This window comes from Vicugna pacos, chromosome 21 (genome assembly GCF_048564905.1).
Source record: "Vicugna pacos chromosome 21, VicPac4, whole genome shotgun sequence".
In the NCBI taxonomy this organism is placed as follows: domain Eukaryota; kingdom Metazoa; phylum Chordata; class Mammalia; order Artiodactyla; family Camelidae; genus Vicugna; species Vicugna pacos.
In genome coordinates this window covers 30103839-30128819 of record NC_133007.1, presented here as the reverse complement: position 1 = coordinate 30128819, position 24981 = coordinate 30103839, and the positions used below count along the sequence as shown (strand labels likewise).

The following is a 24981-nucleotide window of genomic DNA, read 5'->3' as shown; positions in this document are numbered from 1 at the left end:
ACACAGTCACACACACACACACGCACAGTCACACACACGCACAGTCACACACACACACACACAGTCACACACACACACACACGGCTGGGCCTAGTGCACTGTCGCATCGCTGCAGGACCTGCTCCCATCTCTTGGGTCTCCCAGCCTCTCAGCCCCCAAGGTGGGCAGGTGTGGGGGTCCAGCAGGCCCAAGGTGGACACTGCCAGCTCAGCCCGGCTGGAGGGTGGCAGAAGCCAGGTCTGGGACAAGAGAGCAGCTCAGCAGCTCCCACACCCTCTTCCCACCACTGTCTAAGCCCCCAGGCCTTGGGGCCTGCCCAGGCTCTGCCCTCAGGGTCTGCTGAACTGGCCCTGCAGTCCTGCTTTGGGCTGAGGCCTCACTCCTCCCGGCCTGAGGCCGCTCGAGTGAGGCTGCTCCAGCTGTCCTGGGGTGACCGACAGGGCAGGAAACCCTCTCATGGCAAGGGACAGGAGGCAGGGGGCGCAGGAAGGAGAACTGGGGGCAGGGGTGGGGTTATTCTGCCTGGCTTCCTCAGAGCTGCTATGAAAGGGCCCGTTGTCCACCAGAGAGACAGGAGGCCAAGATGGCCTGGCCCTAGCCCAACCAGGCAGGCTCTCCTGGGATGTCCTCCAGGGTGGTCTTTGGGCGGGGCAGCCCCCCAAACACAGAATCACAGGACGAGGGTAGAGCAAGGAGCCCCAGGGGCTTTGAAGGGGAGACACACAGAATAGGGATGTCAGCTGGAGAGGTGCGGCCACTGCTAGTGTGGCCACTTCCTGGATAGGAAGACGAGGTCGGCCAGGAAGGAGCAGAGCAGGGACTGGAACCCAGAGCCCACCCCTTCTCAGGGACAAGAGCACTGCTGGGCCTCCCCTCTGCCCTCCGCACTGAGAAAGTGCCCTGTCAGGACAGTGGGAGGGGCTCTGCCCCCGTGGCCGGGGTCTAGGGGCTGATGGCATGCTGGGGTATCAGGCCTCACTCTGTGTTTCAGTGGCCTGCTTCATCCCCTGCTTGCTGGCCCAGCACACTGGGACATGCTCTGGCCCAGCCAGGTCTGGACGACCAGGGGAAGGGGCTGTGGCCACCCTACCTCTGAGGGCAGCTTCAGTCTAGATGTACAAGACTGCTCCTCCTCCTCTTGCTTGTACTGGGGTGAACAGTGCCCCCCATATGCGTGTCCCCCCCAGAACCTGTGAATGTGACCTTATTTGGAAATAGATCTTTGTAGACGCAATCAAGTAAAGAAGAGGTCAGATGGGACTAGGGTGGCCCTAAATCCAATGGCAGGGGGCCCATAAGAGAGAGGCAGAGGAGAGGCCACGTGATGATGCAGGCAGAGACTGGAGGGGGCCAGCCACAAGCCAAGGAGCACGAGGAGCCACCAGACCTGGCAGGGGAGCCCTCTGCCTGATATCCAGGGCAGGGCACCTGCTCAGAGCCTCAGCCTGCCCACCTCTTGCCAGCGTCAGTGGGGACATAGGTATCAGCCCATCTGCTGGGGAGAGCCCAAGAAACGAGGCCTCTACTGGGCCTTGGAATCTAAGGCTAAGGAGCAGGCTGTGCTTCCCCTCCCGGCTGCCCCCCGCCGCTGTCAGAGCTGCTGCCTGCGGTAAGGCCAGCTAATCCGCCCTGACAGCCCACCACCATTGCTGACTCCTGACGACCGGGGAGGAGACGCTGGCGTGGCTATATTTAGTCTCCAATTGCTCTCGCCTGGGGGGCTGTGAAGTCCGAGGTGCTGAAGGATACCGGGTTGGGGCAGGAGAGGGGCAGGGCCGCAGCCCACCTGGCCACGTGACCTGGAGCTCTGGATGGGCCGCTGAGCAGCCCCTGCGCGGGCCAGGAGAAGAGCACGGGCCAGAGTCGGCTCCAAGCACCCTTGCTGGGTGACCCCACACACTGCCCTTTACAGGTGGGGCTGGAAGCCCCCTTCCTGGCCTGGCATTCTCCTCTAGCTGTCCCCATCTCACCCTGGGGGGCCTCGGCAGTCCTGACCTAACACTGGACAGAGTGGCTGATAAATGATGCCCAGGTGCCTGGGAGCAGGGAGGAGGGTGACAGCAGGAGAAGGAACAAGGTACGGGTACAGGTGGGAGGGTCTGGGGAGGGAGGGGGAAGGGAGGGAGAGGAGGGGGATGGGCGGGGACAGTGGAAGGGAGGAAGGAAGGCTAATCCCAGTCATTATGAAAACGAGGGTTAGGATGATGATAATACTAATAAAAAATGATGGTTTAATAAAAATAGCCAGCTGGTCTTCACAGCCATCCAGAAGGTCTGCCATGACTATCATTCCATTTCCCTGATGGAGGAAACTGAGGCCTGCAGCAGTGATGGGCACCAGAACAGAGGGCTGCTCCCCGGTTCTCCCCTTCACCATCAGCACAGCTCTGCTTGGACTACTCTGCCGGGGGCGGGGGGCGCTGGTGGGGAAGCCAGCAGGAGGCGCTGGCCAAGGCCCAGGGGTGGGGCCCCCCCAAGCCCAGCCGAGCGCCCGCTGGCGGGTCAGGGGTGAGGCGGCGCTAAGTGGCTTATGCCTCCGCGCAGAGGCCAAGTGACAGACGGCTGGATTAACAAAGACGCACTCTGTTCCCTAGCAGGTCATGTGGAAAGCACAGCCACGACCCCTGTCACTTCTCCTTTTTTATTTTTTTGTAAGAAGAGATGTTTGTTCCTGAGCCCGGGCGGAGGAGGGGGGCGGCCGTCTCTTCGCCAGCTGTAAGTGCTTCAGCTGCTGCGGGCACAATGGACGCTTCGCCGGCACGTCCACCCCTCACCGGGAGCCCCAGGCCGCCAGCCGGCCCAGCAAACTGGCTCAGCCTGCTGCCCAGCCTTGCAGCAGAGCCACGCGCCTGAGTGCCAGCTCGCAGACCAGCAGCTGAAGACGGATCATTAGCCCCGAATGGAGCCCGCGGAGAAGGGGGCAGTGGGCGGGCAGCCCTTGGCAGCTGCAGACCCTGTTCCCCACCTGCGCCCTGGAGGGCCACCAAAGGGGACACTGCCTCCTGCCTGGTCCCGCTGATTACAGCCCACAATGGTGCTATTTCAGATACCAGGTTAAATAAAACATATCCTTAAAACTAGCCTCCTTTTTACCTTTTCAATGTGGTTACTCGACAACTGAACATTACATATGTGGCTGGCGGTCTATTTCAATTGGGTCCAGTGCCGCGCTAAACACAGCGGTCCAAACCCACAGCGTCAGCCTCCCCTGCAGCGTCTTAGAAATGCAGGCTCCCAGGCCCCACCTAGGCTTGCAGAATCAAACCCGCGTCCCCTGGCCAACTCTGGAGCCCCACAACCACTGCGCCTGTGACCCGTCTCCGAACTGAATCAGGCCTCCCGCACTGCCACGCGCCATCTGAGCTCCTGCAGGCCTCAAGTCAGCGGAAATGCCCTCCCCTCTGTCCGAGGCAGCTCAGGCCTCAGCGAGGGGAAGTTTCCCCTGTGGGTCACGGTGGCAGAAAGCATGATCTCAGAATGCTGAACTTGCCCTAGTCCCTCCAAAGGGCTTCTGGTCAAAGCCCCTCTGATTTAAACGAAGTGGAGAGAGACTGTCTAGCTTGCAGAACTCAAGAGCTGTTTACCAAGAGCCTTCCGCAGCCAAAGCATTTAAAATATGTATATTTCATTCACTTTGGGTAGACACAGTTTGCCTTGAGGATCTTGTGGGTGCCAGTTTTACTAAGAAATATTTCATAAGACAGATTTCTCATTAAGGACTGACTGCAGCAGGTACGCTGACAGTTACTTTAAAAGTTCCTGGGGAGCTTGTTTTCTCAAGCAGTTTAAAATAAGCCCCAGTGCCTTAGTCTATCATTGGCATCACACTTTGTGGCTTAAAACGTGTGCTGATATTCAAGGAGGCTTTCCAGGCCTGGGAAGCCAAGAGACTGCTTTGACACCCCATCTAGTGTCCCAAAATGTTCCTTCAGAGTCCTCCTGGAGGCTGGACACAGGGTCCAGGGACAGGGGGACCTGTCAGCCCTCCCACCTGCTGGCTCTCACCGTGGACACATCAGCTACGTGCAGTGAGGCTGCCAGAGCTGAGGGTTCCTTTAGACACGTCCTTTGAATTTAGAGAGGAAATAGCTCTAAATTCTAGTTAAAGTGTGAGGAAACCAAACCTCAAGGCACTGATGCAGGGCCTCCCCTGAATCACGTCTGAGCCCCACCGCCCTTCCCTAGGGGAAGCCATCAGCCTTGCTAGAGGAAACACCCCTCTTTCCCTGTGTATCAAGAACATGTCATCCACTTCAACAGAGCTGAATCCAAATTTGCAAAACTCCCAGGCAGTGGTGAGTAGTGAAGAGTGGACCATGTCCACAGAGGTCCAGCCTTGGCCCTCGGCTCCCAGGAGGCGACCTCCAGGCCCTTGGGATGGCTTGCTGGGGCCTTGGGCCACAGCACAGTCTATGTGAATAGTGTGTCTACAGTGAGGGTCTTGGCCCCCTCTGGGTGGGGCGGGCTGGGGGTGAAGGTCAGCATTGTGGGTGGTCAGCCAAGGCCTTTGTGACCAAGCCCTGATATAAACTCTGGACACCAAGGCTCAGGTGAGCGTCCCTGTCGTGAGATTCTGTGCACGTCATCACTGTTGCTGACAGGAATAAAGGCTGTCCTGACTTGCTGGGAGGGGCAGCTGGAAGCTGAGTGTCTGGGCCCCTCCTGGACCTGCCCCAGAGGCCTCTTTTCTTGGCTGATTTTCATCTGAATCCTCTTGCTGTCATGATCCACAACTGTGAGCGTAGCAGCTCTCAGCTTTGAGCTCTGTAGGCAGATTTTCGAACCTGACAGTGGCCTTGGGACCTCACCACAGCCACACTGGTGGGAGAGGCGAGGGCAGACTGTGGGCCACCTCTGAACTTTGCGGATGGCTAAACCAGAGATGATGCAGAGAAGAAACAGGAGAAAGGAGGCAAGGAGCTGTGAGACCTGACGGGGGTGGGGGTACCAGCATCCCCCGCCCACACACACCACTGAAGTCCCTTAGAAGCCACGTGTCAGCAGGCGAGCCAGGCCCCAGCCGCCCCTACCCCAAGGGGCAGCGGGTCTACCGTAGCCCGTCCCTCTGACCTGAGCACAAACTCTGCTGCTGGGTGGGCCTGGCAGAGGCCCTCACCGGCCTTCACCTGCCCTCACCTACCAGGTACCAGGCCCTCACCCCGGCGCTCAGGGCTAGAATCCTGGATGGTGTGAGCTGGGTCTGGACACTGGGCCTCCTCCTCCCCAAAGCAGAGCTCGTACCCCGGTGCACAGGAGACCTGGTGCCGGGAACCAGGGTGCTCGGGGGGACCCCCAACCTCTCCCACTGTGAAGTGTCTCTCTGAAGGGCCGCTCCCCTCTCTGGAAAACGTTTGGCCTAAAAAGCCACTCTGTCACTCCCACGGCTCCCTCAAATCTGCCTTCGCATGGCCGAGCCCAGGGCCAGAGGCAGCCTGCTCTCTGGTTGGCCCCAAATTGCTAGAAAGGTCCCTCTCCTACTGAGTCAAAGCCCTCTGGAACACCACTTCCAGTCTGAGGGGGCCCTCAGCTCCATCCAGAATAAATCTGCTCACTCTTGACATGATGAATCCACTGTGCAAGAACAGCCGCCCGGCAGCCTGTGCTTAAGCACCTGCAGTCCGCTCACCCTGACCTGGAGCGGCGTGGCTTCCAGCACCTGCATCCTGGTCGGCCTCCTGCTCCAGACCTGCCCGGCCGGGCCAGTGTTCCAATGCGCTGCCACCTGCCCTCCCATTCCCCACCCTGAGCGGGGCGGGTTAGGAATCGAAGCTGGGCAAGGACGCAGCCAGAGCTGGAGACCACTTGCAGTACTTCAGGGACGCAGGCAGCCAATAAAGTAGAGGAAGGTTCTTGATCGTTTTCTACAGTGGCAACCCCTGATGCTGGCAGCACACTGGAATCCCCAGGGGACTTCACAAAATATTGATGCCTGAGGTCCACGGTCATCAGAGCTTGGTTTAGTTGGTCTGGGGGAAGCTGAGGAGGCCCAGGCACCAGCATTTTGTTTAAAGCTCCATGGGTGGTTGTAATTTGCATGTGGAGTCGACGACCATGGCCTCCGAGCCCACGCTGGGTGGGGAGAATCTGGGGCCCCCAGGGAGCAGCTTTGCTAGGGCAGGGCCCACCCCCCACCACCACTGGGATGCACCTGCAGCACCTGATGGGCCGCAGAGGGACAGGTTTCCAAGAGGACTTGGGTTGCGCAGCACAGCCCTAAGCGGGCTTTACGGAAGTGGGTCCTGCTCCGGGCTGGGTCTTGTCCTAAAGTAGGGCTGTTTGGTGTTAGGGGATCTTAGTTTTTTCTAGAAGGCTAGAGTTGCCTCTGGCAAAGGAGCAGCAGCCATGATGCTGGTGGAAGAGGAAACATTCAGCCCCCCAGGGCTGTAGAGTGGCTTGAGGCTGCCTGTTGCCAGAAAGGCCACAGGTGACCTCTGTACCCTGTCCGTCGTCTGTGAGCATGGCTTATATTTGCTGGGAATGTCACAGCCCAGTGGCCAGGGGCCGTTTTTCACACCAGGTCTGATGGACTCAAGACAGAGGACCCCCACCTTGGTGGTTGCCCACAGTGGCACCCCCAAAGCCCTCTTTCCCTTTCCTTTCTGAAGACACAGTCTGGGGCTCCTCCTGGCATGGAAGATGCCCGGTGGCCTCCAGAAAGAGGGGCCTCCACCCCACTGAGTTCCCAACCTCTGCTAGCCATGGGGCTACTCTAAGCTCCACACAAAACAGCAGAATGACTGGTCCCTTCCTCCTCCTGGGACTCAGTTTCCCCATCATGAAACAGGAAGGCTGTCTCCAGGTCCCTCTGTGCTCAGAAAGTCCATGATTTGGGGTGTCAGGTGCAGAAAGGACACAGAGCTTGGACAGTCACCCCGGAGGCACTTTCTGTCATCTCCTCCTGTCTAGTCCTCTCTCCTCTCTGGGGGAATCTTCTGCACCCAGGACCTCTCCTGGTCCTGTTCTCCTCGTCTGAGTTGCTGTCTTCGCCTGGAGCAGGGAAGCAGACACTTCCTGTGGTCAGGCAGTTAGGGTGCCTGGTGAGCCCGAGGAGTGCGTGGAGAAGCACAGGGCACAGCGCCCTGGGGCCTCGGGACTGAAGACCCCGCCCGAGAAAGCAGGAGCTGCGGCAGCCTCAGGGCTGTGCTCACCGCACTCGCATGCTCGCCGGGCACTTCACACACGTTCTCCCCTGTCATTCTCACAGCTGCCCTGCAGGGTGCAGCCTGTTTTCACCCTCACTTTACTCACCGGGAAACTGAGGCAGGGCCAGGTTAAAGTCACTTTTCGCAGGCCCCCCAGAGCTCAGGAGGCCGTGTCGGCTGTGAACCTGGGTGGCCTGGCTTCACAGCCCTGCTCCTGGCTATCGTATCTGTCACCTAGTCTGCAGCTTGTGAGCTATGTGGCCTTGGGCAGGCTGCTTCAGCTCTCTGGGCCTCAATGGGAGCTGCTGCCCAGGGTTTGTTGTGAGGGTCAAATGAATGAGCCCAGGAAGAACCCCCGGCATACAGCAAGCGCTCAATAAGGGCCAGTTACTAGGAATACCACACGTGCTAGTCCTAGTTCTAGTTCAGAGGATGGGGCATTCAGTGCCCTCTGGTGACAGGGAGGTCTCCTGCAGGAGGAGATGGGCAGCAGCACTGGATGCACAGGTAGGGAAGGACGACAGCCCCCAGCCACTGGCCGCAGGTGAGCGGTGACACCACGATGGGCTTCTATTCTGGGAACAATTGACTGTGACTCAGCACTGAAGCACGAGCCTGAAACCCAAAGCACCCACTTTCTGGGTGCTCCTGATCTCAGCATGACCATGGCTAAGGCATGTCCTGGAGCCCCAGAAACGAGCTAAATCTGAGTGACCACCACACGGCAAGCCTCCAGTCACTCGGCCACCTCACCTAAATGTCACGCATGTGCTGAGAACCCCGCCAGGCCTTGGATGAGGCAGAGACTGGCCAATACTCACCAAATCTGATTCACAGCTCTGGACACACAGCTAGACAACATTTTCCACCCCTTGCCACTCTGGGCTAGCAGTGGGGGTGCCAAGGTCCCAAGAGACAGCAGTGCCTGGGCCCCTGAACCATCTCATGGAAGACCTTCGGAATACCTTATCCAACTATGATGTAAATGCAAATAAGCTTCTACTGCATTAACCGTTGACAACTGGGGGCTATTTGTTACAGCAGCTAGCATCACTCCCCCCTCCGCCGCCTAATACACGGAACTTCAACAATGGCTAAGGCCAAGATCCTACCTCAAGGAAATCACAGCGCTCTTAGGGAGAGACATATGGGCCTTCTGCATCCGAATTACCAGGAGTGCCTGTTAAAACGCAGATTCCTGGGCCCCAGCCAAGGCCTTCTGAATCAGAAGCTTGGGGGAGGCCCTGTAACCCACATCTCAGGCCAGCACCCCCAGTGACTCTGATGCACAATGCATGTGAGAACTGCCAGCATCAGAACAGAAAATTATGACCTCTCATTTGATGCCAGAGAAGGGAAAAGGCTGGGTCCTCGTGCCTGAGCCCAGCTCACCCCCATAATGCTGTCCAAGAAAAGCCCTGACAGCAGCACCATGGGGGTGGGGAGGCCGTGAGTCACGGGCGGCTGATGGTCATTCAGTAAACTGAGCAGACAAGAGATTCATTAGGGTCCTTGCTCAACGCAATGACAAATTCATCGAATTCTGATAAGGTCGTCCCTTAGCAGGTGGGATAAATCGTGGCTGATCTCTTGTCAGGACGACTCTGAGTCATCCTGGATTAAATTAATAATGATTAATTGGGGCTCCTGAACGCTGAGGCGCCGAGCGAAGATTAGAGTGTGCGTTCGAGTTCTCTCTCTCTCCCTTTTATTTCCTCTCTCCCTTCCTGGGCTGTGTCTCCTCCCCCAGGTGACATTCTGCGACGGGAAATTGGAAGTGGAGGATTTGGAGATCTGGGGCAGTCATTAACGGCTGTTCAGAGGGCTGTTCAGCAGCTCAGTCGGGGCAGGGAGGTCCGGGGAGGGTGTCTGCCTGGAGAGTTCTGCTGCTGTGTGAGTGTTTCTACCCATCGAGGAGGCAGAGCTGTCTTCCTGGGTCACGGAACCCAGAGTGGCTTGCTCCCTCCCCTAGCTGCTCAGGCTGGCCTGCACCCGGCTTCCCTCCCAGGCAGGGCTGGACTCTGGGGCCTGGAGGTGTGTAGGCTGGAGGGGGACAAGGTCGTAGGTTGTGCTGGTTTCATGAGACAAACAGCAGGGCCTGACGCCCAGGGCCTCTGAACCAGGTAGAAGGAGGGTGGGTCCACACTGGGGCTGCTGCCTGCAGGGGGACCCCTCTGCCCTGTCCTGGGAGAGGACCCAGGGAGGCGGGGCCGGGCTTCAACAGCACAGAGATGAGACACAGAGAGCAGCAGAGCTGGCGACGAGAGGCAGATGAGCGTCAGGAAGCAGCGTCCCCAGCGAGGACGCACAAAACAGAGAGGCCGGTCATTGGCCCCAAGATGTTACTTGGGTGAACTTCCTTTCCGCTGCCCATTTAGGGCAGCTGGGGATAAACCGAATCGCTCCCATCCCAGGCCCTGCTGAAGGGTGGCTTGTACAGGCGAGGACAGAAAGAATTTGTGTTTGGGGGACAGATTTTTAGGAGGAGATTGTGTTTTCTGGAAACCACTCATCACCCCTAGAACCCACCTCCCAGGGACCTCCCCCTTCTGGGGGCTTCTCCAATTGCTCTCAGGAATTCCACACATCCCCCCAAGTGAAGGCTGCTTCTGCCAGCTGCCTGGGTTGTTAGCAAACATTCACAGAGGGCACCACTCTGCTGGGCCCACACGGCCATAAAATCAACACGGTCTCGACTTGGGAGGTTTAACCATCAACATTCCTGTAGCGGGCTTGGCGCCATGTGAGGTGAGAGGGAAGGGGGGGGGGTCCCAGCCAGGCCCTGTGGCTTTGGGAAGGTTTGTGCCACTTCAGAGAGCAGGCAGCTGGAATTGCAGGAATTCCTAGCGATGGGAGGAGGCAGGAAGACAGAGCCCCTGGGGGAGGGCAGCTAGACAAGGTCCCACCTGCACTCAAGGGGGCCAGAGAGCAGAGTTGTCCTGCAACGCCAGCTCACGGGACCAGCTGCCTGGCTGCAACTCTGCCGGTGTCTCCCCCTCCTCCAGCCCCACCGTACCCTCAAACTCCAGGAGGCAGGCCGGCTGGGGGGCTTATGGTATGGGTGTGATGGGCAACCACCCTTGGGTGTCCCAGCTCAGCCACACATGTGCAAGGTGGGTGGTCGGGGCTGAACTGCTCACCTGTATTAAGTCCCATCCACAATCTGGGGTGAAGCTGGGGCCTAGATCACAGGGCTGTTGGGAGAACTGAGGTAGGTGCCAGGCACACAGTGACGGCTCAGAAAAGTCATCCTTAACAGATGAGTGGATGAACAAAATATAATCGCTCTGAATAGTACTCAGCCCCCAAAAGGAACGGCGCACAGACACAGGCTCCAGCACAGATGAACCTGGAGAACGTCCTGCTGAGCGAACGAGGCTGGGCCAAACGGGCAGATGTTGTCTGATTCTATTCATAGGGGACATCTGGACCAGGCAGGTTCACAGACAGGAAGGAGACCAGCATTACCAGGAGCTGCTGGAAGGGTACGGGAAGTTATTGCTGAATGGGGACCGCGCTTCTACTGGAAAGATGAAAAGTTTTGGATATAGATGGTGGTGAGAGTGGTACAACGCAGTAATGCACTTAATGCCACTGAATTGTACACTTAACAATTAAAACGGCAAAGCTTACATTATCTATATTCTAACACAATAAAAAATGTAATTGTTCAGTCTACAGTGAAAGCCATTTTAATTTCTGCAGAGGAAGGGGTAGGGCAGAGGCCTCAGGCAGAATGTGCTGCACTTGAATCCTAAGAGCAAGGTCAAGCTTGCTGGATGCCCAGAGGCAGGCCTGCTCTTGGACACGCTCCCTGCAACCTCAGGCCTCGACTGTTTGCAGGGTGGAAGTGGGTGTGGACCTGCCCCGGCTTTCCCTGAAGCCAGGCGAGGGCTGGCTGGACGGAGGCACACAGGAAGGCAGCCCAGGACCCAGAAGCCTGGTCCTGTCCCCAGCTCTGCCACGCACTGTCCTAAGACTGGCAGATTCCCAAACAGACACAAGAATTCTGCCATGCCAGACTCCGCACCAAACCATTAACAAGGTCCTGTTGGACCAGTGTATATCCTAGACTTTCCAGGTCAACCCAAGTGCATCTTTCTCCTTGAAGATGAGAAGGTACACATAAAACTGTACGAGGTTTGATTGGAATCATGTTCATTGGACAAACTTGCTGACGAGAAGGCCGTGCCCCATGGCGGGCTGAGATATAGGGCTGCAGAATGTCAGGAAGACAGGCAGATGGAGGTGTGCCCACAACCACAGGTGGTTGGCAGGACTGACTTTGCTGGCCAAGAAGGAAAATTCTCCGACACCAGGTGCATAAAGACCTGACTCCCCTGAGCCACTCCAGTGAGTTCTAGCCTATCCACCACCAAGTCCGCGCCCTGCCCATGACATTAACATGGCTCTAATCCACTTAATTATTTTAAAATATTATGTGGTCTCTTTCATCAGGGCTAGACAAAGAGATATCCTTCCCAGAGGCCCATCTCAGGGACCAAGGATGTTGACCAGCCAAAGAGGGCATTCCAGACCCCAAGGGCAACATGGAAAGAAGCCCCTAACGAAGCACCTGCCTGGAGCTTTGGGGTCCTCCATCCACAGAGGGGACACATCACCCAGGCTGGCTGCTAAGTGTGGCAAACAGAGATTCCCTTTGGGCCAACTGACCTTGAGAAATGGAAACATGCTCGCCCAGGGGTGGGTCTCCGCCTCACCCGCCCTCCCTCACCACTCCAGGCCGTCTTTAGCCATGTCCCCTCGGCTCCTTGTGGCAGGGCTGCAGCTGGCCCCCTTCCTCTTCTCGGGGGGTGGGTCCCTGGGTCCCTGGGCTCTAGTTTCTTTCCTGTCCCTCCTTGTTGGCCCCTACCTGCCCAACTAACTGGTCATCCAGGGTATGGTGGTCAGAATAAGGTCCCCCAAAGATAAGTCCCCTGAATCCCCAGAACCTGTGACTGTGTGACCTGACACAGTCTCTCCTCGAGCGGCTGAGATAGAACAGAGTTGCTGGTCACCTGAGCGCAAGGTGGGGTCCTGCAAGGAAACCCCTCTTCCCACATGGCTTCCCGGTGGGGCAGGCAGGGACCAAGTCACGCACAGCCCTGGTATCGGTCGTCCAGGTCCACAATCTGCCACGCCACAGCCACTCAGCCGGCGTGAGGGCCGTTCCTCCCTCTGCATCCTGCCAAGTCTGCAGGTGGAGGGCAGAGCAGACGTGGAAGCTGCCTGCTAAATGCCAGCCCTGTGCTGGCCCCTGGCAGGGGACTAATACATGCCTACGGGAAGAGTTCTCCTGGTGTCACTTCCTGTCAAAGATCATCACTGCCGCCTGCTGTCCACAGAATCAACTCCACCAGGAAATTTCTGATAGGGCCTCGACTTACATTTTCTCCTGCTCCCCTCCATGAGGGCCTGCTGCTGAAATCTCAGTGTCCCCTCCCCATGCCCAGAGCCCACTGTGCAGCCACCCACACAAATCCCACCCAAACCAAACCTAGCAGTACAACTGAAGCCCCCACCCCCACAGCATCATCTCCTAGGACCACCCGGGCCATATCCCACCCCGACTGGGGGCTCCCAGGGCCAGCCTTGCATCTCAGACACACCAGCCCACCCTCTGGGCACAGAGCTGGGCCCTCTGGTGCATCAAGAACATCTGTCTTGCCTCCAGGAGCCCCTCAGGCCCACGGGAGCAGCGGGTCCAGCCCGGCAGGTGAGGGGTCATCACTGAGGACCAGCTTGGCACCAATATCACGATCAGACCATAACCCTCTTCCAGACCAGGATGCTCTTTCTTCTCAGACTTCTGAGAAGCAGCTGTTCATCAGGGGCACGAAAAAGCACTCCGTGAAACCCGTTCAGACAGAGAAAATACGGGGGGTGGAGAGGGATTCCTCGTCCTCGGCTTAAGGGACCATGGGCCTGTCATGTGGACCTGGGTACCTCTTCACCCCTCTTCTTTTTTCTTTTTGTGTTTTTTGGAGGGAGAGTTAATTAGATTCATTTATTTATTTATAATGGAGGTGCTGGGGATTGAACCCAGGACATCGTGCATGTTAAGCATGCACTCTACCACTGAGCTCTACCCTCCCTCTCACCCCTTTTCATATCCATGAAGAGGGGAAACCAGGAGGACCTTGCCAAGTTCCGGGAGCCCTTGCCTGGGACCTACAGTGACAGCACCTCCACAGACATCGGAGAGAAGCTCCCACCCACCCATCTCCACCCCAGGATCTGGGAGCCCAAGTCAGGGACACTCAGGCAGGTGGAACCACTCACCCTCCCTCCCCCACCTTGACAGCAACCAGGTGAAAATGCAGGGGCCAGGTCTACCTGCCTGCCCACCTGCAGGGGGGACGCTGCACCCCCAGAACTCCCTGGGGGCTGCTGCTCACGTCCCACCACCCAGAGAACCATCTGTTTGGGGTGGGAACCCTCCTGCCTCGCTGGAAGAAACAGACGATCTCAGGTGACTTCTTGCCTGCAAGTGTTTTAGCTAAGATTTGGCTGTCTCCCGTGAAGCCCTCAGCAGATGTAGTCAAAACCACAGCTGCGTGGAGGTGGGGAGAGGAAGATGGAGTCAGGAACATTCTAGAATCATCCCAGCAGGCTGGCGGTGGGCTTGAGGTGGGGTGAGGTGAGTGACAGGGCAGCAGGACACTCTAGGGAGGGTCCTGGCCGGGCGGCGCCCTTGCAGGCTGGAGAGGGCTAAAGACAAAAAGTTTCTTCTTGGGCATATCGGGTTAGGGGAGGAGGCATCTGGCTGAATGGGTCAAGGCTCTTGACCTCGGAGAACCCTCCCACAAACCAGTGGCATCTGCATCGTCCAGAAAAGCGAAAGGTGACCTCAGCCCTTCAGCCTGAAATTTAGCTGCAAACCCTTAGAAACGCCCCCTCGCAAGCACAGGTTAAAAAACGGGCACCAGGCAGCATCTGTAACAGGAGATGAAGGAGCCAATGCCCCGTCCTCGGCAGAACACGAACCAACGAACGTCATCATGGAATGCCACGCAGCTGGGGAAAGGGGCAGCCAGATCTACACGACCCTGAGAATAAACCCCAAACCCTAAAGGTCGGCTCTGAAGGGCACGGATTGCCAGAAACCGTTTATCCAGAGCTTAGAAGCAGGCCAAGCTAAGCCATAGGAGGTCTCTGGTTACAGCCACCTGTCCTGAAAGTCTGAACTTTCAAACTTTGACAGAGGGTTGCTCTGGGGTGGAGAGGACACAGGGCATTCCCGCTGCTGCTGGAGAGATGCCGGCAGGAACAGGCAACTGAATCGGCTGATGCTGGCAGCCAGGCCATGCTCTGGGGTTTTCCCTCTGTTATTTCATTAAATCAATAGCCTGGGAAGAGGCATTAGTGCCATCATCCCCACTGTACTGATGGGCAAACTGAAGCAGAGAGGTGCTGTCCTGGGTTAGATAGTGTCCCCCTAAAGTTCATGTCCACCCAGAAACTCAGAATGTGACCACGGGGGTTGGGGGTATAGCTCAGTGGTAAAGCACGTGCTTGGTGTGCACGAGGTCCGGGGTTCAATCCCCAGTGCCTCCATTAAGAGGGGGAAAAAAGAACTCAACTTTACTTGGAAATAGTTCTTTGCAGATGTAATTAGTTAAGATGAGGTCATATTGGGTTTGGGTGGGCCTAAAATCCAGTGATGGTGTCCCTATAAGAAGGACATGTGAAGACACAGACAAGGCCCTGTGACAAGGGTGGCAGGGATGGGAGTGATACAGTTATAAACCCAGGAACACTGAGGATGGCTGGCAGCCAGCAGACGTGGGAGAGAGGCATGGACAGATTCTCCCGCTGAGCCTCCAGAAGGAACCAGCCCTGCTGACACCTTGACCTCAGACCTCTGGCCTCTGGTACTTGAGAGGATACACCTCTGTTGGTTTAAGCCACCAAGTTTGTGGGCATTAGTTACACCAGCCCCAGGACACTACTGCAGGCCTAGCACCTGCCCAGCATCTAGCAGGGAAGGACCAGCTAATGAAGGCAAACAGACCTGTGGCCGCCAGGGGTAGGGCAGGGAGACGGGGCTCACCTGATGACCAAAGGGCACACACAACTTTCTGGAGTGATGGAGACATTCTGCGTAATGATTGTGGTGGCTGTTCCATGACTGCAAACATTCGTCAAAACTCACTGAATTAGATACCTGAAACTCATGGGTTTTAGTATATATAAATTATATCTCAATAAAGCTGATCAAAATGTTAAAAATACAACAAATTAATCTGCAGATGCACACACTACAAAATTATTCTTCACAGAAGAAGTAATATCTATGATTATCCCCATTTTACAGATGAGAAGTCAAAGCCCAGAGAAATTAAGTAATTCACCCAAAGATGCACAGCAAACAGCCACTGGTGTGGGATGCTGGCACCTCCCGGGTTGAGGGTGATTATTCTGTTTACCTCTCTGCCTGAGGGGTCAAGGGCATGGCTTCCCTATTTCTGTCTAAGTCCCCATAGCCTGACCCAGTCAACCCAAAGCCAGCTCTAAGAAAAGATGGAGGGAAATAAGGGCCCTTTGTGGGTAGAGTGACAAGCATACTGTTCTGTGCTGGGAAGGGGAGGAGGGCAGAGCCAGCCAGGAGTTTAACGACCCCACAGAGAGGCCTGGGGAGGGGTAGCCTCTTGCTACTAGAGGGCTGTGCCATCCCTGCCCTGCACCCCCAGCCTCCTGTATGATGAGGACAGTGTGGGGATGGTCTCCCCGGGGTCAGGAGCTCGGTCAGCAGCTGGGGCTGGCAGGGGAAGAAGGGTTGGGATGAGGCCTGGTTGGCCTGCTGGGCAGAGGCCACACACTGTGCCCGCGCCATGGCCCTGAGCCCCGTGGGCACGTCTGCCTTCCACGCCGCGCCCCAGGACGCCAGGGCGCGCGGGGGCAGGGGAGGGGGCGGGAGGCACGGCAGCCTCTCCAAGGGCTGCAGCAGGCCTCTTGGAAGGGAAGAATCAGGAAAACGCCGCTTGACTGCCTCAGGAAGGAAAAAAATACACCAAGAGCCAGACAGACACAAAGGCGCTCTTCTGCAAAGTGGCCACTGTGCTGGGCTTGTGCTGCCCCGGGGCTGGGGAGGGACAGCGCCCCCGTCCCCCGACCCCGGCCTCTCACCCATGCCCCAGACCCTATGTAGACAAGCCGTGCCATAGAAGGGTCTGCTGTTGTTCCTGGGGTTGTTTGGGGCTGGCGGCCCTGCTCTGAGTTTGCTGATTTGGCTGTAACGGTGAAGAAATGCCTCCTGGCTCCCCTGCCCCAGAGCACTAAGCAGACACTGCCAGGCTGCCCATTCTCGGGGAACTGTGCCAGCTGGCGGTGGCTGCAGCAGGGGCAAAGAAGTACAGGAGTGGTCCCTGACCGTCATCTGGTCAGAACACAAAGTAACTCAGAAACTAACAGACAGGGTGTGAAGTGGCTGCCTCCTATCCTCTTCGTGTCCCTCTTGACCCCAAAAAGGCTTTTGCAGAGTTGTTAACATCACAGATTATTTCAAAAAGAGGAGCAAGGTGTATATTAAAGGTTTACATTAGAAAAAAAAATGTGCTCTTGCTCCAAGACATGTAGTTTGGTATGTGGTGCATAGGCTAGATTTTCAATTGGTGTCCTTGTGCAGTGTGGAACCTGCACAACTGCACATGGGAGCCCTGGAATTATGAACAGAAAGCCACATGAGTGACAGAGGGTTTAAGGCACGTTACCTGATCTCTAGAGGCCTAGCATCTAGGTGCGGGAAAGAGACTCACATTTCAGTTAACGATGTGAGGCAGCACACGATCAGCGCCTGATGGAACGGCACAGACTGAGGTGGTGCTGAAGCCTGGGGTGGGGAGGATCCCTGAAGGCCAGAGTGTTCCTGGTAGAATGGCAAGGCAAGAGGAGCGACGTGAACAAGGCTGAGTGGTCAGAGGACAGCAAGGGGACAAGCTGGGCCAGCTAAAGAGGCTGGGGCTGGGCCCAAGGGTAGGACAGGTATCCTCAGGTGTGACATGAAGACGGTCTTTCCTCTTGAAGGACTTAATTGTCCAATAACGGGTATCCAAACCACTTCCCCTCTGCATCAAGGAAAACCCACATGGCGCTTTTGGGAGGGACAGGAATCCTCTAACTTCCCCACAGGGTCAGCCCGGACCCCAGACCGGCCTCAGTCCTATATCCAGCGGTTTTGCACACCAGGTCCCCGCTACTGGCCCTGTCCCCAAACACCTCCTCTCCACCTTTGCCTGAGATGACACACACGAGGAAGAAGAAACTAGCAAAGGGAAGAAGAGCAGGCAGGTGGTCAGCTGAGTCAGCAAAAATCTTGGCTGGATGGAGAGTCTGGGCAGCCCGCCCTGGGGCACAGGACCTCGGCCTCTCTGGGAGGGGAGGGAGGTCTTGGCTGTGAGCAGGTGGTCTCTGTTCCCTTCACAGCCCCGGGGGTGCCATCCCTCCCCACTCCAAAGACCTGGACAGCTTCTGATGGTGACCCACCCCCCAGCCCGAGGAGACCAAGCAGGCCCTGGCTTGGAGGTGCCCCTCACCCCAAACCTTCAGGGCTCCCAACCACCCACAGTTACTCCCCACTTGGCAACGAGGCCCGAACCTCCATCACCCTCGGTTCCTCCCTGGGTATCAGGGCTCTTCGCCCACAAACAGCCTCTGCCCATCTAGGCCCCCGGGGTCTCCACTTGCCTCTTTCTCTCCAAACATCCCCTATCTCAGCCCTGAGAACAAGCCAGCCCCCCAGGCATGGTTCTGGCCTGGCTGGCCCGGGCCCAGGTGTGGGGTGCTAAGCCTGGGAAGCCGAGTGGTTTCCCTTCTCACTCAGTTTTCAGAGTTGTAATCAAATCAGGCCAGAAGCCAACGTCCCCTGCCGCCTGGACCTGTAAGTCTAAATGCCACATCACCACCCCGGGAAGCCCCTGACGGATGTCAGCTGCCCTCTCTGACCAGCCCACAGTGTCCAGCACCTAACTCAGCCCTTGGTAACCATCCACCACATCAGCATTAGCATTATAACGGCATCAGGCAAGTGCTCTGTGCTTTCATAAGTACCATGTAACCCTCCCATTTTACAGATGTGGAAGCGGAGGTGCAGAACAGCTAAATTTAGCCCCAGGGACCCAGTGGCCTGACCCTCACCTCCTGGGCCTGGGTGCAGCACGCAGCTACCAGACCAGTCTGGCAAGGGCGCCAGGTGATCCTGGGTCACACTAAGCACTCAAGGTCCCCATGGTTTGGCCAGCACTGGCGTGGCTGCGTGCCAGCCCCTGGGCCCACGTGGTGGGAAGACAGGCCAAGAAAGGCGCCATTTCACATCCCCCTGCCCACTGACCCACTGCCACCCTGCACTGCGTCCCCTCCATGAAAGGCCGTGGGGTGCTGAGGCCAGCCTGATAGGAGCCCTGGGGCCCAGGCTGGCTTCAGGCTTGAATGTTCAGAGGCACAGTTGTTATTGCCACGTGAGGACTTGGAACCGAAATGAATAGGGGGCTGGCTCAGGGCTCCTCCTGAAGAGGGCCCCTTTGGGAAGCAGAAATGAGCCACTCTGAGTTTTACCCATGTCTGTGGAAAGGGGGTATCTGGTGGATGAGGACCCCAGGGGGACTTGCTCAGCACCCCTAAACCTCTCCAGCCCTTGCCTATGCAAATCCCTCAGCAGCTGTCACAGCTTGTCTTGCAGGGCCAGCAGGGCCAGCTGGGCAGCGGAGCGGAGCAGTGGGGGCCTGGGCTCCCTCCCAGTGCCCCTCCCACACCACTTGCTTTGTTTTGCATGGGGGCTTCAGAGAGTCCAGGAGTCTCTGTGGGCCAGGAACAGACTCCAAAGAAGCTTCAAGCAAGGTCTTGAGGGCCTGACAGCAGAAAATTCTGCTCTCCCTGCCTGACACACTCCAGAAGGGGAAGTAGGTGCTGGGACGCCCTGTGAGGTCCTTTGAGCCCTGGTCATTAGATGTGCCCCAGTGGGTCGGGCTGCCAGGTTTGAATCCTGGCTTATCACTTCCTAGCTGTGTGGCCTTGGGCATGTTACTTGCCCTCTCTGGTCCTCAACTGCCCCTTCTGTATCCTGGGAACAGTAATGGTCTCTACCTCCCAGGATGGGGTGAGGAACTGGATGAGACAATCCTTGTAAAGCATTGAGAACACCACCAACTGACCCTGGCCTGGCGTTCAGAAAATGCTATTCAACAACAGCAATAAATGATGAGTGCCAATCTCCTGAACTCCCCCACTGCCAGTGTTAGACAGAGGCCTCATCTGACAACTGAAAAGAAAGTGGAGGTTTCCGTATCCCAGAAGGGAGAAAGACAGCGTGGGCTGATCTCTCTAGCACCCTACGGGGACCTCTGTCTACTGTAGTGGATATGGAATTTAGTCCAATGCCTCTTGGCTGTGTGACCTCGGGCAAGTTCTCAACCTCTCTGGGCCTCGGTCCCCATCAAGCAAACAGGGATGAGAAAGCCCTTCTCAGGAGGTGGCATCAGGAGGACTCAGAAGATCTGAAGAGTGCAGGTTCCGTTCCAGATGGAGCCTTGGTCTTGGTTTTGGGGTCACATAAGAGAAGGAGCCTCGTTACCTGACACTTGCCTCTCAGCCTGGCTCCACATGGCACCTACCCCTCATTTATTCCAGGCTCACTGGCAATCACTGCTGGCTGCTTCCAAAAATCAGTCCCCACCTCCCCAAGGATGAGAGCCTTATGGGCTCGGAGGAAATGCAAAGCTTCCCAGTGTTGCCACAGAAGGAGAGGAGGCCTATGCGTGCTGGCAGGTCACCAAGCTTGGGTCTGACTTGGGAGGGGGACAGCAGTGTTTGTGTTCTAAGCGCCATGTGACTATTTGAATAATTCACTTTGTCTGCTCAAAGTCACACACTGGCTTGCTTTCTTTGTCTGCCTGGAGCGCCCTGTCCTCCTCCATCAGACAGAGGCTTGTCAAGGCTCCTCTAAAACATTACCTCTTTCGGGAAGCCTTCCTGGATTGATGGTCCCCACTGGTACCATCACTGTTCCCACAGAAGTGCCACCCGCATTGTCCCGCCTTTGCCCCTTTGCAGCACCAGTAATTCCAATGGCGGGATGAGGCCTTTTCCTTCCTCTTCCTCTGGAGCCAGACAATGTACATCAAATCAGCCACATGCTGCTCCCAGGCCCGGACAAACATGTTTGCTAAACCCCACTCAGCGATGAAATGGGGGTTAAAGCGGGTTTTAGGGTATTACCTGTGATGGAACTAATAGCCATAATAAGTTTTAAAGATCTTTACTCTTTTCACACCACTTTCACACACTCCATCTCCCCAGGACCTCGCCACGTGCCCCACCAGCTGTGGGGTTCCCGCCACCAACCCCACGCCTTCCTGTCACCACCACCCTGGGGGCTCCCGCCTAACACTCACTTCCTTCTCTGCAACCGCCCAACATCTGCCCAACATCTACCAAGCGGGCGGACAAAACTCCAGGGCTTGTGCTGTTAAAAGCTGGTGATGTGCGCAATTAAGCCCAGCATCCCTGAAGGCAGGGCCCGGGGCATCAGTATTCTGCAGGTATCCCCAGTGGGCAGCAGCTGTGCAAATAGTCCAGCTTGGTGATTCCCGAAGTACATCCGTGGCCCAGCACGCTGGCCTTCCCTGGGAACAGGTTAGGAACGCAGTCTCGGGCCCCAGCACAGACCTGCATTTCTGCAAGGGCTGGGGGTTCGCGCACTGCACTGTGAAAAGCCTGACAACTGAGGGTGAGCTACGCAGGGGACACGCCCCGAGGTGGACGAGGCTGGCCTGGGTGCAGCTGTGGGAAGTGGAGCTGGGCGCAGGAAACCGGGGCACAAGTGTGTCCTGAGGGGCACCTGCTTGTGTAACCTGACAGATGAGGCCTCTCGGGCCCAGGTGAAGCCCCAGCATTCATAGGGAGACAGACAAGGTCAAAATGAGTTCACCAGAGGGGTTTGGGGGATGAATGCTCCAGTGCACCTGGACAGTAGGTCTGCACTCGATCTGTTTAGGTCAAAGCCATGCCTTGCCAGACACTGGGGCTTTGCTGAAGTTTTTTCAAAAAAGAAAATTAATCTTGAGATTGGGTCTGATTGTTCTGAGGGAGATGGTCACGGCTGCCACGGCACGGACCCCCCAGGTGGAGGCAGGAAGGGTGGCCTCGGCGTTTGAGGCTCATAAGAGCCAGACCCTGCTGCTCTCTCACCAACCTCCTCTGCTCAAGGTGTCCCAAACCACCCACGCCAAGTCTCGGGGCCAATGGAGCTTACTCAGGTTTTGGAGGGACTGGAGCCGGACAGTCACCAAACAAGTAAAGCAGTATGTTGGGGACACTCATTGTAAAGGAAAATAAAGCTCAGGAGGTGGGAGAGGAGTGGCTGAGTCGGGAGCTGGAATTTCAGAGAGAGTGGTTAGGGGAAGGTAACAACTGAGGGAAGTCCCAGAAGGAAGCAAGGGAGCCAGCCACACAGGTATCAGCAAAAAAAATTCCAGGCAACAGGAACAGCACATGCAAAGGCCCTGAGGCAGGGACACAGCTGGTGTATTTGAGGAACAGCAAGAAGAGCAGCTGAGCGAGAACAGAGTGAGTAAGGAGAGGAGAGGAGGCCAGAGGTGGGGGTGTGGGCAGCTCAGGGGTCACTGTAAGGTTGTGAGTTGTCATTAGGCTTCAAGGTCCTCCAACAGGTCCTCCTGTAAAACCGTGGCATGGGTGGCACAGGGTAGGGGGGCAGGCAACGGGTGCCACCCCCAGCCGTCTGCTGCGGGCCCCATGGAGGCGGCCCCGAGGCCGCCCCGGAGCACAGGCCCCTGCAGCCCTGCCAGGTGCAGCGTGTCTTGCACAACTTCCGGGAGCCGAATCTGACAGTGCCATCTGCTCGAACAGACCCCAGCGCTTGCCTCCAGCTGGTCCCTTGCATGAGCCAGAGCTCTCAGTGACACCACAGAACACTCATCTGCCGTCCCTGTCCCCTGAGACGCAAGGGGAGACAGTGCGTGCAGCTGGGGCGAGGCAGTGGCACCCCGGAGGAAGGTGGAGGGGCCGCCCACCCGGAGCCCGCAGGCCCTGGCTCTTCTCGGAGCGGAGGCGTACTCTGCAACAGCTTCTCTTTAAGTGGGCTGTTTCCCACAGGGCCCCGGAGCCCGGGAACCCCGAGCTCCACGCTGCAGGACAAGGAAATGCTTGTGTCAGTTTCACTGTTTTCTTTCTTTCTTTCTTTTTTTTTTTTGAAACTCCCTACACAGGGAATAAAACATCCCATTCTGGCTGATAATATAAACTCGCCTGACTTTAAACTTCCCGAGGGATGGCAGAACAGATGTTCCAATAGCCCCCTAATCTTTCATCTTTCAAAAAATAACCCCACCCAATCCAATCTGAAGCTGTTGGGCACTTGCACTAATAGATGTGTGCACCGCAGCGCCAGACAATTTTTGGCAAGCCAGGGAACTCATGATGCTGATTATAGCTCAGACGTGCCTGCTCTTAATTTATTATAACAGGACCCAGCCTTCCGGGCCAGGCTCTCCACCATAATCTACTGTTGGGTTGGATGTCTCCTGGTGCGTGGGCCAGCATTTGGAAGCCCACCTTGTGGACCGATACCCTGGCACGCCAAGTCCCCCATTCAGCGAGGTGGTGACACAGCGGTTTGAGGGGAGATGGGCCAGGCACGCAGACACTAAAACCCCCATTTTATTTTCCAGAGCTGTGCTGTCACACACTCCCTCAAATAAATGTTCTGTTTCGAGTGAGTCACTTGGCAAAGATACCAGGCGCCGATGCCAACACGTGGGCTGACCCGCCTGAACCCTTCCTCAGAAAACACCAAGTGGCCGCTGTGTTCCTGGTAATGAGCTTGGGACACGAGCCCTCTGTCTGTGCCTGTTTTCCATGGCTGGGTCTCCTGACCTCCTCCTGGTGGAGGGAGGTCCAGCGTGGGCCCTGGGCTGTAAACTCAGCAGCTCAGGATGAGGGGCTGAGATGTGTCAGGACATCTCCTTTTCTGCACGAACAGTCCGGGGAACCACCCATTCTCTCCAGTAACCTGCCCTGGTTTCCCCATTTGCCTCCTCTCATCTGCCAGGGTCCTGCCTCAAAGTTCTGGTTTCCTGCGTGGCTCCCTGTGATGTTGAAACAAACTGGATCCAAACTATACTCTCAGAGTTGGAAGGTGCAATAGAATTCTCTGCGGCCTTCATTGTGTATGTGAAGCACCCGGGGGTCTTGTCAAAGTGCAGGTCCTAGTCTGGGGCAGGGGGCCCGAGATCTGTATTTCTTCCACAGTCTGGGGAGGGGGCCGCTGGTGCACAGACCACGTCAACAACGGTTGCTGAAATCAGTGGGCAGATGCGTGTTGGGAAACAGGATCCTGGTGTCCTTTCAAAGTATCTCTCCTGGAGATCTTTATGGATTTTGAAGGGGAAAGTGGTCACTTTAACCCCGTGCCAAGCGCTCAGTGTTACCATCATGAAAGTACCAGTGACGTGGAGGGGCCTCCTGGTATCACACACCGCGAAGGGCGCCATGTTACCTCCTGTTTGGAGGGCGTGTGCCTCGTGCCCACTGATTTCGTCATCCATTGATGATTCCTGCCTGAAACGATTCCTGCGCTGTTTGCAAACGGCATTCTTCTATCTCCCTCATTCTCTCCATGCTTATTAATTTTCTAATTCAAATTTGGGTCTGTTGTTATACATCTAATACAAAAAGAAACTCAGATACAGTTGTGCTAAAGTCTTAGCCATGCCTGTTTCCTGCCCCTGTGGAAAGGCAGCCTGTGTGTGCACGGTGGCCGTGTGTGCCAGCCTTCCCTTTATGAGTCCGCGGGTCACCATTTCCTCCACGATCCCTCCAGCCGCGGACCACGACTCTCCCAGCAGCAGGCGTTTAATATCCAGGTAGTGGAACCTCACCACCCCCTCACTGGCTCAAATACATCTGCACCAAGTTCCTGAGAATCATCAACCCAGCAAATCCCTTAATTGGTGGACATGAAAAAACCAAGCTGTGTGCCGCAATGACAGAATCCTGGGGCCAGGGATCAGGTGTCTGGGGCAGGAGAAGAGGGAAGGGCACAGGGCAGGGCTCCCCGGCCACCTCCCCGAGTTCTCGTGGAGGAGATATAAGTGGAGGCTCCCAGGCCCGGCCCCCACCCGCTCTGCCCTCTCCCGCCTTCTCTCTGTCTGATCATCCTCTGCTGTCATGTCTTTGTCCCCGAGCCGCATACTGTGATTACACACCAAGAGTCATCCTGCAGCGACAGCTAAAGCACAACCCATTGGACAGATCCTCAATTCTCCCGGCCTCCTGACCCGCGGGGCCTTCTCCTGGGCCGGGGGCAGCTCGAAAGCAGAACACCGTACTTTGGAGGGCTGGCAGGCGGCTGTCTGCGAGGGAGAGCTGCAGTCACAGGCACGCACTGAGCTGCGGGAGGGAGCATGGGGCCTGTGCAGTCCTGCCTCTCGCCCCAACTCTATTTAGCTCATGGGAGGAAACCGAGGTTCAGAGGCACAGAGACCCGCCCAACAGCCCTGAGGCAGGAAGGATACAGAGAACTGGATCAGAGTGAAAACCAGACTGCCTGGGCTCAGATTCCAGCTCTAGTCTTTCCTAGATATGTGGCCTTAGGCAAGGGATTTCATTTCTCTGGGCCTCAGTTTCCTTATCTGTAAAATGGGGCTCACAACAGTCTGTACTCCCTAGGGAGGATGAGATGAGCTAACACACTCGGGAAGCACTGAGAACAATGACACACAACCGCAGGTGCTCCTCTCCCCCTCGGCCAGGTACCCGTCCCTCTCGCAGTCCTCATGCAGTGCTGTGGAAGTCAGCCTGCTGGGAGGGCGTCCAAGGATTCAGC

The 24981-nt window shown here is 56.7% G+C and overlaps 1 protein-coding gene and 1 non-coding gene across 3 annotated transcripts in view; one reads left to right on the top strand and one right to left on the bottom strand.

Annotated features, from left to right (window-relative positions):
* LOC140688136 (uncharacterized) overlaps positions 1 to 24981 on the bottom strand; it is a 230406-nt gene that overhangs the window by 114379 nt on the left and 91046 nt on the right. The gene's annotated exons all lie outside the window — the stretch shown is intronic.
* On the top strand, positions 14628 to 14699 carry TRNAT-GGU (transfer RNA threonine (anticodon GGU)). The gene has a single exon. It is a non-coding gene; the product is annotated as a tRNA-Thr (tRNA).